At 34.3% G+C, this 15,139-nt stretch overlaps 1 protein-coding gene across 1 annotated transcript in view; it reads left to right on the top strand.

Moving 5' to 3' along the window:
* Sgf29 (SAGA-associated factor 29) overlaps window positions 1–15,139 on the top strand; it is a gene marked incomplete at its 5' end in the record, with an annotated part of 101,800 nt that overhangs the window by 63,349 nt on the left and 23,312 nt on the right. The gene's annotated exons all lie outside the window — the stretch shown is intronic.

Below are 15,139 nucleotides of genomic sequence, written 5' to 3'. Positions count from 1 at the left end.
TTAGATAAGAATCTAAGAGGCCAACTACATAATCTTCTTTGTGGTGAAAAGAGAGCGTTTCCTTCAAATTTAGACTGCTACAGCTGTTGATGACGTCAAATTGTCTTACTCTACGTTTTTTTTCATACTCCTGCGTACTCAATAGCCATTATATGCCCACATACACGCAATAATTTTCGTACATTAGAAGTGTGCAAGCTCGAGTGATACGAGGGGTAATATTTTCATAACAAGTTTGAGCAAGCACTTGCTGAACATTAAAAAAAATCTCCGTAAAATGTAATTTTGTACGTGTGCGCGTGTATGCGTGCACGCGCTTGAGCATGCGCGTGTGTGTGTGTGGTGACCGTAAAGTAAAATTAATTTTTTAGGTATTTTTTGAAAGGTATGGAATTTCTCAAATAAACTCAGACACTTCAGTTTGAGTTGAGCTTCGATCAAAATGTATGTGTTCGATGGTGTGTACGATGTCTTGATAAAAATATGTGAAAGAGGAAAAATTTTTTGTGTCTTTGACAAGAGATTTGCTTACAATATAATTTACCAGCTGCTCACAAGATAACGTAAGTAAAAAAGCTTTTATAATTGACAGTAAAGACTCGTACAATGTACATGAGGCGCTAGAGTTTAAAGTCAGGTAGTTACAGTAACACAAGTACAAGTCAGTTATGACGAAGTGGACTCTGCAAGTAGAAGCAGTAGTGATAATCATAAATACGCAGATCTCTACGTGGCCTTGCCCCTGGCTCTCATGGCATGTATGCTGCAAATCAATCATCATGGTTTTAAGCATTCTTACAGCTATGGTAGTTTATACAAGTCCGTCGGAAAAAATGTAGTACTCACGGGATCACCATTTACATCGTTAAAAATTGACGATGTAACTACTTCTATGGATTTCACCCAGTATCACCGTATTATGCCAAACGAATAAGAAAAAAGCTTTGTGCGATACAAATAAAGTAAAAAAATAACAAAGCAATGATTCAATAGCCACTCATGCTAACACCCTTGCTAAAACAACGACAAAGTATTCAATAACTAAAAAGTTGAGGTTAAATCTTTTATCATGCATAATGGTATAGTTAGCGATATATTAGATAACAGTGTCGACAGCAGAGCGATCAGCAGTCACCTAAAACTCTGTCTTTCTAATTTTTAACATTTTTCGATGGATTATATTTTTTGTACTAGGACAGTGTGAATAAATTATTCTTCAATCCTTTTACATGCTTTTCCTCTTTCTCATGAGAGTAGTGGTATGAATCGTAATAACTGTAGCTGAACAAAGCTGCTTAAGAGGGTGGGGATATAAAAATCAATACTTATCAATATTTTTTGTGATTATTTTATTAATATACATAAAATAATCACTTCTCTTATCCGAGAGTAAAAAAAATTGGTTGACTGCTTCTATGGCTGAGGTTGCTGTTGAGGCTGCGGTTGTAAAAAAAAAATCATGAAACCTCAATTTTTTATTAAAAATTTTAGTTAAAAAAATAATACACCTGCCACTGCTGCTGTTGTTCCTGCTGTTCCAGTTTTGGACCCTGCTGTAGAATGAAAAAAGAAGTTTAATGAAATGGTCTTATTATAATTTAAAGAATTATTATCATGGATATTGCAACTTTTTATTTTACTTACAGGTATTCTGTTAACAGCATCCTTATTAGAATTCTTTTTTAGGTGATGAAATGAACTTGACTGGTATCGTTGTCGGAAGTTTTAGAAACAACAGATCTATGAAAAAGTCAAGAAACACATTAATAGCGCATTGTAGCGCACAAAAATGTATTCTACAAAAAATTGTATTTTATTATAATCTATAACTGCGTCTTAGATCGTTAGCGTATAAAATGTACGTGAAAGAAGTTGAGTACTACTTGAGTTAGTTGAAAAACTTGTTAAGGCACACACATACAGCATGCGACCAACTCAAATCACCCTTGTTCTAGCTTCATAAATTTTGTTATTCTATCAAAAATAGATGATTTATAAGTAATTACACTTTCTAGGACAAAAAATATAATGCTCTGAGAAAAAATATATGAGGCACTCCCTTAGATTAGTCATGACTAAAAAAGATAATTGAAAAAACTAAAAAAACTCATAGTAACATAATAATGTGATGATAGTTAAAAAATAATCACACTTATTTATCACTACCGCTGTTGTGATCACTATTGCTGTTTACTACTACTGTTATAACACTCTAACAATTAATTTTTTCGTACTATAAAAAATTTAGCTATGTTAATCAAAAGCAAAGATGTGTAGAGTTTGATTTAATCAGAATACAGTCTCAGTGTATATCAAACTATACGGATAGGAAATATACATCAAAACAATTATCTCTCCTAGTAATAGTTACAATCATAAAAACTGTTTTAAAGTGGACAAGGTACTTTGTTGAATATAAGTAAGCCAGTGTTCAAAGCTTTACCTGCGTTACTTATTTATGAGAGCAAGCAGACGCAGTGCTATAAAAATATTTTTTCTAGAAAACCCATTTCTGTCGAGAAAGTCATATTTGTTGTATGAAAAACATAAGTGTGTAGAGGAGAAAGGGATAATAGTAAATGTACAAATAAATTTTCTAACTCTAGTCACAATTTATGATGTGAAAATTTTTGTTAAGAAAAAATTAAAAAAGTAAAAAGAACCACTACTGCACTACAACTTTAACTACCTAGTCTATCGTTCGAGGGGTAACTACTAACTGTCTGTTTTCAGGGCCTCTGAGTCCTTGAAAGCTAGCCGGAAAATCTTAAGAAAAGACAATAGCCGAAAATCTAAGTAGCTAGAGCTGCTCTAGTTGAGCCACTCCGAAATTGGCATTTCTTACATCTAATTTGCTCTCCTACACGTGTCAAAAGAAGGTCAGGTGATTCACCTACTGCAGCCCTTCTTTGTTCCTTTACATTAAAATGTTATAGAGTTTTATTGTAACTTTTAATATGAACATTAAGATGGAATATTACTAATATTTTATACATAATTAAGTACTTCTTTCACTAGTTCCTTAGTCATCATCATAATATTAAGAAATAAACTTGGTATTATGGAGCATGACTATTTATTGACAATTCATTAACATAAAATAAATATTTCACTGTCCTGCTAACAGCCTCTTCAGGATTAAAAATCATGTACGTGCCAAGACAACACGCTGCATGGACACCGATGGTGCCTATAACTTCGTCCACATATTGCAACAACTTAACTTAGTTTTATAAAAAGCCATGTTCTTTAAAATTACATTACATTAGTTATAAAAAATTTTTTTCTTAAAAAGTCATATTTTAGCGGCTCTGAAATTATTTATTAATTTCTTAATATTATTTCTTGATATTATGTACCAATATATATTAATGCTAGGTACGTTTATTGAATTCAACTTGTTGCAAAAAGAGTGGTGAAAACTACTTAATATTTCATATTAATAAATCAATTACTTGTAAAGTATATTATAGAGGGGTAGTCAATGATACAAGTCAGTATTTCTTGATTTTTAACAACGTGCATCGTTTCTGTAGCTGTTTGTCAACTTCATCAAGTGCCTGAAATAATTTATTAAAATATATGACATATGCAGCAAAGTTAACAAAAAGGTCCTGATTATAAAACGATTAATACAAGAGTGATAAATATTGCACATAGTGTTCGTCAGCAATTTCGGTACGCTATGCATAAACGAATCTAAAAATCAATTAACAATACGAAACATAATGTTAAAGTATTAAAGGTTATATAAACAAAGTTATTAGAGTATTAACCAAGAAAAAGGAATTAAATACCTTGCTTTCATGATATAAAAGTATAAATATGTGATCATTATATAAATAACACAAACAAACAAATTTTAGTTGCACGGTATAAACATTATTAAAATTGTATACAGGTTTAACTAAAATATCACAGTAATATACGATGACTAGAGCATACCATAAGATTCTCCTAATATAAGATTTCTCAAGAATATAAAGTAGCTTGATCAAATTAATGCCTTTGATAATTATAATCATATAATAATAGAAAAACGATGAATTACGATGATGTCATGGATGCTTTTAAATTGTTACGTGCTTGTTTCACTCTTAATCGGATTCCGTTTTCGTGTCACTTATATCATTGTCATTCTTCCTGTAAATGGTTATAATTTCATGATTGACATCGGTTAATAATTATTATTAATAATACTTTTACATGAAAATACTTTTTATGGCTATTTTCGTTTATTTCTTACATAATTTCATTCTCCAATAACCTTGCAAAAATTAATTATATTCTTTATTTTTATTACATTTGCATAATAATCAGTCCATCTCACCATTACGGGTATTAAAATTCATTAAACAAAGTAATACTAAATTCTAAAATATTGTTTTAATACCATCGTAAAGAGACAAAACAGTCCATTTTTTACTTTACATTAGGTATTCAAAATAATAGCCATATAAGATGTACTAAGTGGTAACATTTTATTGAAAAGTATTCATTGCTTTTGTAATTAAAGTGATCAAGAAAGTATCATATAATTTACTACTCGACAATTCAAGACGTAATTTTAATCAAATGTAAGTTATTATTAAGGTTTCGTGATGATGCACACAAATGTTTAAAAATATTTTTAAGAAGCCGGTAAATGAATCGCAACTGTACTCTCGGTTTGAAACAAGATAAAATTGTTTAGTTTAAATTCAATAATGAGTATAATTGAATTTAACTTTTGATTAAAAAATAAAATAATTGTTTTGCTTAGTGAATATAACAAGTTTAAGATACTGCACATAGAATGACAAATTCATTATGTAAACCTTTTTTTTCCCCGGCGTATAATACAACTGTAATTATATTTTCCGATGTAATTACTACATTTATATGGAGAAATAGGATATTATGATTTTTTAACAATGGTAATATATAATATTATGCCTGTATTGATTTTCGAAATCCATTACTTATTGACTGTCTCTAATTTTTTTCAATATTACATTGAAATTCACAAGTTTAAAAAGAACTTTGTAGAGACTATATAATTGCTTTTACTTACTGTGATTGCATAAATCCACTTCAATCTTGAACGTTTTTATGATTCGCCTTTAGTCGTTGTCTTTGTTCAATGTACTCTAATGAAATGATAGGGTCTGTCATGTAAACTGTCCTATTAAAAATGTTCAGAATTCTAAGAGCGTGCTTCCTTTCAAATAATGATATTACGAGAGAAATGTTTTTCATCAGCATTTCATCTATTTCAAGAACTCCAGCAAATTTTTCTGGTTCCACGAAGCATTTTCAAGCAACGTTACCGTTTGTAGTGGTACCATGCCCTTGAAGGACTTGGTCAACTCGAACCTTAAATTTTTCGTAAATTCTATTTCGTACAATTTAAGTTGGCTCAACTGCCTTTTCTGAAATAATATGGATATTACTACGCAAACTAATACAGTTAAGTTACTGACTTGATACTTCATTTTTCTTAACAATTAAAAATATGAACTTTTTTGCAAGATGTAATAGCTATATTTGACAAAAGCCAACTGCGTTCATGATCAATAATATTCATATTTAAGAATACTTTGAATATACAAATATATTTCTGAAAAAACATTGTAAATTTGAGTTTTCTAACACAGTTATTCATTAAAATATCCAATAGCAATCAATTTCGGACTTTATGTGGAAAACCCAATCGTATGTGCATGCTAACTCAATTACTCAAAACGATGGTATGTGTGTTTTTACATGAATACCTATGAATAAATGATAGTTATTTATATTTAAACGATTGGTCAAAATTGGAAGGTACAACCTTAAAGACACATCAAATTCAACTAAGTGACAAACTCGTCCAATTGTTTGGATTTTTATTTAAAATTAAAAATTGTATTGCGTAACTTAAAAAACGTAATAAACCCTGCTGTGTAAGGTCTGAAAAAAGCAAAAATTTTTTTTTTTTAATTTCCAGTGCGATAACGTGGCCTACTTATTACAATTAAATCTTGCAATTTTTTTTAGAAAGTAATATTTCGTCTCCTTTATCTAGTTACACACAAAAGATACACATTAACTACAGTCACTGCATGTGCTACGGATTAACGAAAAGAAGAGCTTTTCAATTTGTATTTCACCTTTAATATTAGCATTAATCGTCCATGTTTGCAAAAGAAGTCTATATGATATGTGGGTGAGATTTTCAAAAACTTTTATTTCAGCATGTAGATGACCAAGGCCAAGCTCCATAAATGATTCATCAATGGAATGAAAATCGGTTAATACATCTTTATCGAATTGAGAATTAGTAAAAAAGCAAATATTGCATCTACATGTAGCTTTGCTTCCTACGATTGCGTTAACACATTTTCCGTCTAGTAATGTAACAAAAACTTTAAATGACACTTCTGCTTCTTGTGCATTATGTAACTGAAATTCATATGACGTAAGTGTGGATATTTCACGGTTTAAACGATTATACTCTGTAAGTATAGACTCCAGCGTTTCCTTTTCTAATGCAATTCTTACTGGTCTACAGAATCTATAACGTTATGGACTCGGATTCTTGCATGTGCAATTAGCTGTAATAAAATAATTAAGTATTTATATTACCAAAATAATCTCTAGGAAAATTCCTAAATTTTGTGCTAAGACAGCGGTTTTTATTGACCAAGCATCGTAATGTATTAAGCACGCCCGATGGTTAGACGTTGTTCTCACTTAGAATAATATAAAACATATATTCGAAGATATCAAATGACAAAGTGATAAGGCAGATATTAAGATACGAGTATAGTTTTGAAGATCCAAGAAATTTTTCTCGTATAAAATTTTTGGCATTGTTCACGCAGAAATCATCAATTATATAAAATTTACTACTTGTGTGGAAATATTTATATTCCCAACTTAAATTACTTTAAATACGGCATTCTTTAAATCATGAAATTTTTTATGACACATTTTTTACTGTGCAAACGATACAAACGATAAACAGTCAATTTGCTTACCATTAGATCTACTTTGTAGTTGAACAATGAGCATACTAGAAACAAACAAAGATTGCAGAGGATCTTGATTAATTACATTTGCGACAACTTGAATATTAATCCTTTTACCCAGATAGAGTCAAAAGCTTTCTCTACATCGACGAGGCACGCTGCTACCATTTTGTGATCGTTCAAGTGATTGCATGTATCTTTCAAGACTTAGTGAAGCGTGTGGATCGTGGAGTATTTATATTTGAAACCAAACTGCTCGTCTGGGATTATGCGTTCTGATCTACAGTGATCTTGTATTTGCTGGTTAATTAGTGCTTCGAATATTTTGCTGATGCTGGTAAGAAGGTAAATGGGTCGATAGCTTTTTGGCTCTTTTGGGTTCTTATATTTTTTAAGAATCGGTACTATCTTGGCCCTTTTCCATGTGTTTGGATCGTACGAATTGTTAATGACGTTATTAAATATAGTTGTGTAGTTTTTTATTGTTTCTTTGTTTATGTGTTTGAGGACTATATTTGGAATTCCGTCTGCTCTAGATGACGTCTTATTATTCAGATTTTTAATGATAAAATGAGCTTCGGTTATGTTAAAAAATATTTTCTGATTATGGTTATCAGGGTAGTTTGATAAGTTAATATCATTAAACGTGGTTATTGTTTCATTATTTTCATGTGTTTTTTCGACTTTATTTTCAATTCCTCTGTATTTATTGTTAACAATTTGAGTCAGCCTGTCGTTTAGGTCTTCAGGTTTTTTTTTACTTACTTGTTGGTAATTGCTAGCTAACGCGTTCAGTATGTCTGTTCCATTATTTAGTATATACTTATTGTCGTTTGTTTTTTCGAGTTTGTTTATATCTGTAAGGGACCTAGCAATGTGCTGGATTTCTTCATCATTTAAATGTAATGTTTCGATTTTGTTAATATTATTCTTAAATATTTTGTTTATTTGTGGGAAGAAGGAGCCCGAATCCTTATAGTTAATAAGTCTGGCCTTGTCCGTCCAGAATCTACTATAGGTTATGGAGAATTTTCCTTTATAATCTCATGTTTTAGTAGGTTGATAAATTTTTTTGTATTTTTTATTTCACTTGAGGTTAGATAATTATTTACATTAGTATTTTTGTATAATTTTTTAAGGTGGGAAACTAGTACATTTTTTTCCCTAACAATTTGTTTATCAGGTGGTTATGATATTTTTGCATACTATTATTAGGTTCAAAATAAGGAACAATTTTATCAATCGCTTTTGTAATTTGAAGGGTAATGGACTGTAGGTAGTTATCTATTTCGTTGTTGGTAAGATTTTTATTGTTTGGTATTATTATTATTTTATTTTTTTCGAGTTCTTTCGAGAAATTACTCCATTTTGTTTGTTTGTAATTTTTAACATACACAGGGGTAGCCTGTGTGATATAGTTCTTAATGCTATTTAAATCGAGATTTATTTCTAGAGCCTGATGGTTGCTCTCATACTCTACTACTGGTAATTTATTATACGCTGCCTGTATCGCGAGACGGGAGTCAGCTATGCAAAGGTCTGGCCTAGACTGGCCTCTGTCGAAAGTTGCTTCTATTGGAGGGTATAGTGAGCTTTTGTTTTTGATAGAATTAAGTGTGTTCCAATTATTAAGGAAGGTGCCCCTAGGATTAGTAAAATGATCGCCCCAGTGTTTATGTCTGAAATTTAGGTCACCTGCTAAGATATAGTAGTTGCTCTGATGGGCTAAGTTAAGTTGAAAATAAAGGTGTTCTAATTCCGTAATAAAGTTGATCCTATTATGGCTATGTGCATAGGTGCTGATTATTATTAGATTTTTGTTGTTCTGTAAGTTTATCTTACTTCACTACGCAGTATTCTAAAGAGTTGATATTTTCTAAGTAGGTTACTGTCACCAGGTCATATGGTATCGCTCTCTTAATCAGGATGGTAGTGCCTCCACCTTGGGTGGAATTAGGTCGATCTCTTCTTAATAGGTTATAATCTTTGAACATCATTTTGTGTCTATCATTTAATTTTGTCTCGCTTAATAATACTATGTCTGGCTAATGCCTGTTTACAAAGTTAAGTAATATTAAGTTAAGTCATTGAATGTAAAGTTATTTGGATATATAATCAATTTTTGCTTCCTGCTCTGAAAGTCTATTACCAAAAACGACTATTTTTTCATCAAAGTTACTGAAATGACTAGATAATGAATTTTTTATGTCTTTTTGCATTTTTTTTAATAGTGATTTAACAGCTTCTAAATCATTATCGTCTTTTTTTATTTTTACGTCTGTAGAAGTTTCACCATTCAGCGTGTATGTTCGTTTGGTTGCAACCACCGCAGGAGGATAGACAAGACCTGTTTGTATTTTGTTTACTACTTGGGCGTATGAGCGTTTTGTAGAGGGAGACCTACTTATCAATGTTCCTTTTTGTATTTGTTCCGAAATTTTTTCGTTTCTTTTATTTTTAACCATCTCATCCGCACTCCTGAGGTAGGTGCACCCACGGTAATTAGCTGGGTGGTTCTCGTTACAATTGGCGCATTTGACCTTATCTTTATTTAGTAGCTTATCTCTAGAGAGAGTAAATTTACCTGGTCCATGCTGTTCGCTACATTTTACGCATCGGTGTAGTAGGAAGCAATTCCTGCTGGAGTGTCCCACTCTTTGACAGTTAAAACATTGAAAGGCACTATTTTTTTTGAAATTTTGCCATATTACTGCTTGATGAGCAATCATCTTAATTTTAAATAGTTCGTTTGTATCACTGTTGTTAGTAAGGTGTAGTAAAAGGATGTTGTGTTTATTATTTTTTGTTTTTAGTTTCTCTAATTTATTTATTTCTACGTGAGTAAAATTCAGACTCGTTAGTTCTTCAAATATTTCTTTTTCCGTAAAAACATCATTGATGCCTTTTAGTACCACTAACTTATTTTTTTCCGAAGCCGGAGTGTATGCATAATAATTCGTCATATTTTCTTTTAAGACTGCTTTTATTTTTTCGAACGTATTGATGTTGTTGGAATGAATGAGTTGCTCGCCGTTACGGTAATGAGAAATGCTAAAGTCTTTGATTTGTTTTTCACCTATGTCACTCTTCCTTTGTACCTGGAAATAAAAAGAGGGGGGGTAAGCAGGAAGTGGATTGCCTCGTCTCGTACGTCCTCCAGGTCCCTCGTCCTCCTAAATTGTGCTCCTAAAAAGGGGAGTTAGTACGAGATTTCTCCTCTCGTTCAACCGAGAGAAAATAATTTTGGGAAATGCTACCGTGTCAAGTAAGGAAATTGTTTATTGCACTCTCCACACGGCTCTACACAACTCCTCGACGGCGCTACAGCGGTTCCGCCTCGCCGTGCGAACCGCGATCACACGTTCGGGGTCCTGAGACCAGGAGGGCTGCCCTAACGCTCCCAGCCACGTCACGCACGCATACACACGCGCACCCTCACACGTAACCTATCGTCCCTGTCCTTTTCCCCGCCCACTACACGCCTGCTCTCTACTATCGCGCCCTTTTCTTCTCGTCCCTTGACAACCTTTCTCACCCTGTCTTTCTCTCTCTCTCTCGCACACTATCACTGTCCCTCGTTAACCTGCTCCTTATCCCCCTCAGTCCCTAGTCCCGGTCCTCTCTCTCTCTCCCTCTCTCTCTCTCTCGTCCTTTCTGCACACCTAGAGCGGAAAACGCGCGAACATCCCCAAGATTCGGCACTCCCGAGCATGCACCCACGACTTCCCGTAACCTGGCTCTCTCTCTCAGTCCTCTGTATACTCCGGGACTTAGTCCCGAAGGTCTATCGGCGCTCGCGAGCCCTAGCACGACGCACAAAAAGAACGGAGGAAAAACACGCTACCTTTCGGCTCTCTGACTCGCGACAACGGCGTATGGCGTCCGGCTGGGCCTCGGGCTGCTGGTGAGTCTGTGAAGCTGACGGTGGCGGTCCTACTCCCTCTATCTCGTCCTGTAGCCGCTCTGCTTCTCGTCCTGGGTCTTCCCCTCGCGGTGATGATCTCTGACGACGGGGACACAGCAGCTTCCTCTTCTCTCTCTCTATCTCTTGATCTACCACAACTTTCTCTCGCACTTTCTCTCTCTCTCTCTCTCTCGCTCACAAATCTGGCTAATACGCGCGCGAAGGCTCTCGACTCGAGACTCACTCTCTGTCCCCTTGCAACTACGGCGCGTACCTCTCGACTTTTTTTTCCTTCTTTCTCTCTTTCATATTCGAGGGCCGTCGCCGCGACCCGAACAGTCGTGCGCGCGCTCACGTGTCTTCTCGCCACTGTTGCTACTGTGTCCCGTCGTCGCATCGTCCTCTTCTTCTTCTTTCCGGGAGCCAAAACAAAAGAAGAATTCCGGGAAGGTAAGTCTTTGCCGGTGATGTCATACGCGTTGCGGCAGCGAGAGCGACATGAGCCGGGAGGCTCAATTTGCCTCGTTACAACTAATAGATCAATTATTTTTTCCGGGTTATCATCATATGCGTATATAGGCGGCATTTTGTCACGTTTATTTTTGTTATTATTTTTTAACGCGTTTGCATTATTGTTATTTCTACCTTGGTCAACAGAGAACTCCTCGTCATCGTCAGAGCAAGGCTGTGAGTTGGCGTCCATTTTTTTCTCGAATTGCCCCTCACTGCGCATGGCTTCGTATTTGTTTGTGCTGAACGGTATTTTTGTTGGTAACTTTCTAGCGTCCAATATGGCGACTGTAGCCTGTTTTGCGTGCTTGGGCGGGAATTCCCAACGGGCTTCTTGCGTGGGCTTGTCTTCTTCCTCTGTCTCTCTCTCGCTAGTGGGGAGGGGCAGCTTAGGGTTGCCAGACAGGCCAAGCAAGAAACCAGGACACACACACACACACATATATATATATATATATATATATATGATATATATATAATTTTCTCACCGAAGTCCTAAAAAAAAAAAAAAAAGGTCATAAATAAACATATTTTTTAAAGAACAGATTTCTGTAATACATTTGCATAATAATAATAATAATAGGAATTTCTCTTTAATCTATATATATATATATATATTTATAAAAAAATTCTGGTTAAATTGTGATATCACGTGGAGGAAAAAAGTAGGAAATATCAAAAAACATTAAATATTTATTTAATAAGTATATAGATATAAGTATACACGACAGTTTAGCATAGAACAAAAATAATTTAATAAGTCCCAGTGAAAGCCATACACAGGCGAATCGTAGTCAAGCTAACAATATTTGTTTGAGTCACTAATTTGACGCAATAATTTAGAATTTTCCGGTTTTAGTAAATACTCATAAAACTGTTTACAATTTAAGTCATTAAAATTAAATTTGATTGACACGAGGTCACGCAAAGTTGTTACCGAAAGTCGGTTTCGTTCATCGGTCCATTGAGATTCAACTAACGAAAAAATTCTCTCGCAGTTGGCGCTATGACCAGGAATCGAAAAAAAAAATTCTGCAATTTTTAGAATTTCGGAATAAGCATCGACATTGTTGCTTGCAAGAAAGAATTGACATATTTTAAAGTTGCAACATTCTTTGAAAAAAAGTATATCTCCCTCCTGTTTCTTTTCAATGAATCTTACTAGATTCATTGTCTGATCAAAAAGTTTTGATTCATCAAAAATGACTCCTTTTTCTTGTAAATATACAACCGATTTTTCGATGCAATCGTAGGTAAATGGCACGTTGTATTGAAAGTCAAGCCATTGAAAAATCTGAAAAGCATATTAAATATTTTGAATTTATGTTTTATGGAAATGCCCGAATTATTTTGCCCGAAATTTATATACCCTAAATTCAGAGAGAGAAGATGTCCATTCTTGCAGATATTCTAGTGTTTCCGTATAAACTGTCAGAGCTTGCTGAACAAAAGTATCGCACTCTTTGTCCTTGCCTTCAGATCGCAGTCTTGAAAGAGTTGACTTCAAGGTTGGTGGTAAAAATTTTGAGGTGATTCTGTCTCTTAAAGCTTGAGACACAGTATCAACAATGTTTAAAATTTCTACAATACTATTCTTTTCTTTTTCCAATTTTTTAACGTTATCGTGGAAAACCGACATCAGTGAATGAACAAAAAGAAGAAAGCACTCACTCAAATCGTGCTCATAAAATTTATGTAAAATAAGTGGAGGTTTTTCTAAAGAGGCGAAGAAGGACTTTAAGGCTGGGAACATTTGCAGAAGACGATGCACTACTGGCATCAAACTCAGCCAACGTGTCTTACTATGATATAGTAGTTCTCTAAAAGAGATGTCTACAAAATCACAAAAATCTTTTAAGCTCTCCGTGCGAACAGTATAGATAGAAAAATACTGGTATGTTTTGAAGGCTAGTGTGTCAACGTCAAACAAATCGAATCGGCTGAGTCCGTGCTGGACACTGTTATGAAGAATATGTGCAGAGCATCCAATTCCCAGTACTTTAGAACTTATGTTTTCCTTTAAGAGAGCATGTATATTGTTGGTTCCTTTACGCTTAAGACCTCCGAAATTTGAGTTGGTATTATCAGCTGCAAAAGCTGTCAATTTTTTTTTTATTCCATATTCATCAAGGACTGTTTCAAGACAGGTCGAAATAGTTACAGCTTTTTCATCTTTTGTTTCATGCAAATCGAGCATTTTAACTTGAATTCCGTTTTTAGTGTGATCAAAGTACTGAGCAACGACGGGGAATAATTTTTGATGGCCGTGATTACTGCCGTCGGTGGTGATGCTAACAAAAGAAGCTTTTTGTAGATCATGGTAAATAATATTTTTCACGTGTGGTGATATGACGTTGCAAATGATTGCATGAGCTTTCGTTCTCGCACATGATATTTTTGTTGCTATTTGCGAGTCAGGAAAAATTTCTCGTAACAATGCTGCAGTGCAATCTTGAGAAAGAAAACTTAGGTGATGCTTTACGACATGAAATGCGAGGGCTCCCTCGGCGGCACATATTTTATTGTCCAATGGAGTAAATTTTGGTATAACAAAATCTCTCATCGACTTTGATGTAGAGTTTACTTGGACGGCTTTACGATGCTTCTCAGTGTCAATATGATTTTCTAAGTCTAATGACCCTGTAAAAATTAGCACTCATGTGCGCGTGTTTATCATTAAAAATAAAAATGCAAGTGCCCAAAATAACCTATACTTAATACATTTTTCACCAAAAATTTACTATTTAGTTAGTACAAAATGTAATATAAATCAAACCCATGCCTACATTCAAAGATAGTTAAAGATAGTTAAATCTTATAATATTATATATTTAACAATCAATGAGAAAAGGGCAGTGAAAGAATTAGCGTGCAGATACAGACCACCATTAGCAACAGAAATACTTGAGCCACACAAATTACAACGTGCTTGCGTTGAATCTTCTTGAACTTTACCAAAACATGGGAACTTCTTGGCAAGCTCCTCGGTGAACGTACATTTTCGTTTAGGCATGATGTCAAGAAAACTTAATGGACTTAGCTATACACTAATTATTCTTGAATAACAAAATTGAAGAATATTACCAAACCAAGCAAGAAAAAACACCGCGGACTCGAATCGACAGATATATATTTAAATACTAGGTCAATAGACTATGTTACTATGTAAGTTGTTTACATACTCTTCGAACAGTATAATACGCGAGCTAATCGCGACACTTTGAAACAGCCCGATACCAGCTCTCTCATTGGTCAGGTTGTTTGAACAAACTAGAGAATCACTTATAGGACAAACCAATTAGAGCGCAATTTCGCAATATATCGAAGGCACGTACTCAATCGATCATCTCCTTAGGCTGATTCTACATAACTATTCCTCTGTAATTAGTCGTCTGCTCGTGTGTGCTGTGAATCCACCTTGTAGACCGCGACAGCATAACAATAGCATGTATGCAGCAACGTTTGTGGCCCATATTTTAACGATATACAACTTCCATTAAAAAAAAAAAACAAAAAAAATTTTGTATAAAATGTCGGTTTTGTTAACTTGACCAAAACCAGGACATTTTGAGTTATTTAAAAAAAAACCCAGGACACCAGGACAGGAAGGCAAAACCAGGACATGTCCTGGGAAACCAGGACGTCTGGTAACCCTAGGGCAGCTGGCTGTTTGCATCGTCCCCTTGTTTACACTTACTTGATTCCCCTGATCGCTGCTCTCTTGTGATAAATG

This window comes from Copidosoma floridanum, unplaced genomic scaffold (assembly GCF_036245765.1).
Source record: "Copidosoma floridanum isolate Cflo_tuat_1 unplaced genomic scaffold, Cflo_Japanese_pri ptg000013l, whole genome shotgun sequence".
In the NCBI taxonomy this organism is placed as follows: Eukaryota; Metazoa; Arthropoda; class Insecta; order Hymenoptera; family Encyrtidae; genus Copidosoma; species Copidosoma floridanum.
Note: the sequence above shows the minus strand (reverse complement) of the source record. Positions and strands in the feature narration are given on the sequence as shown.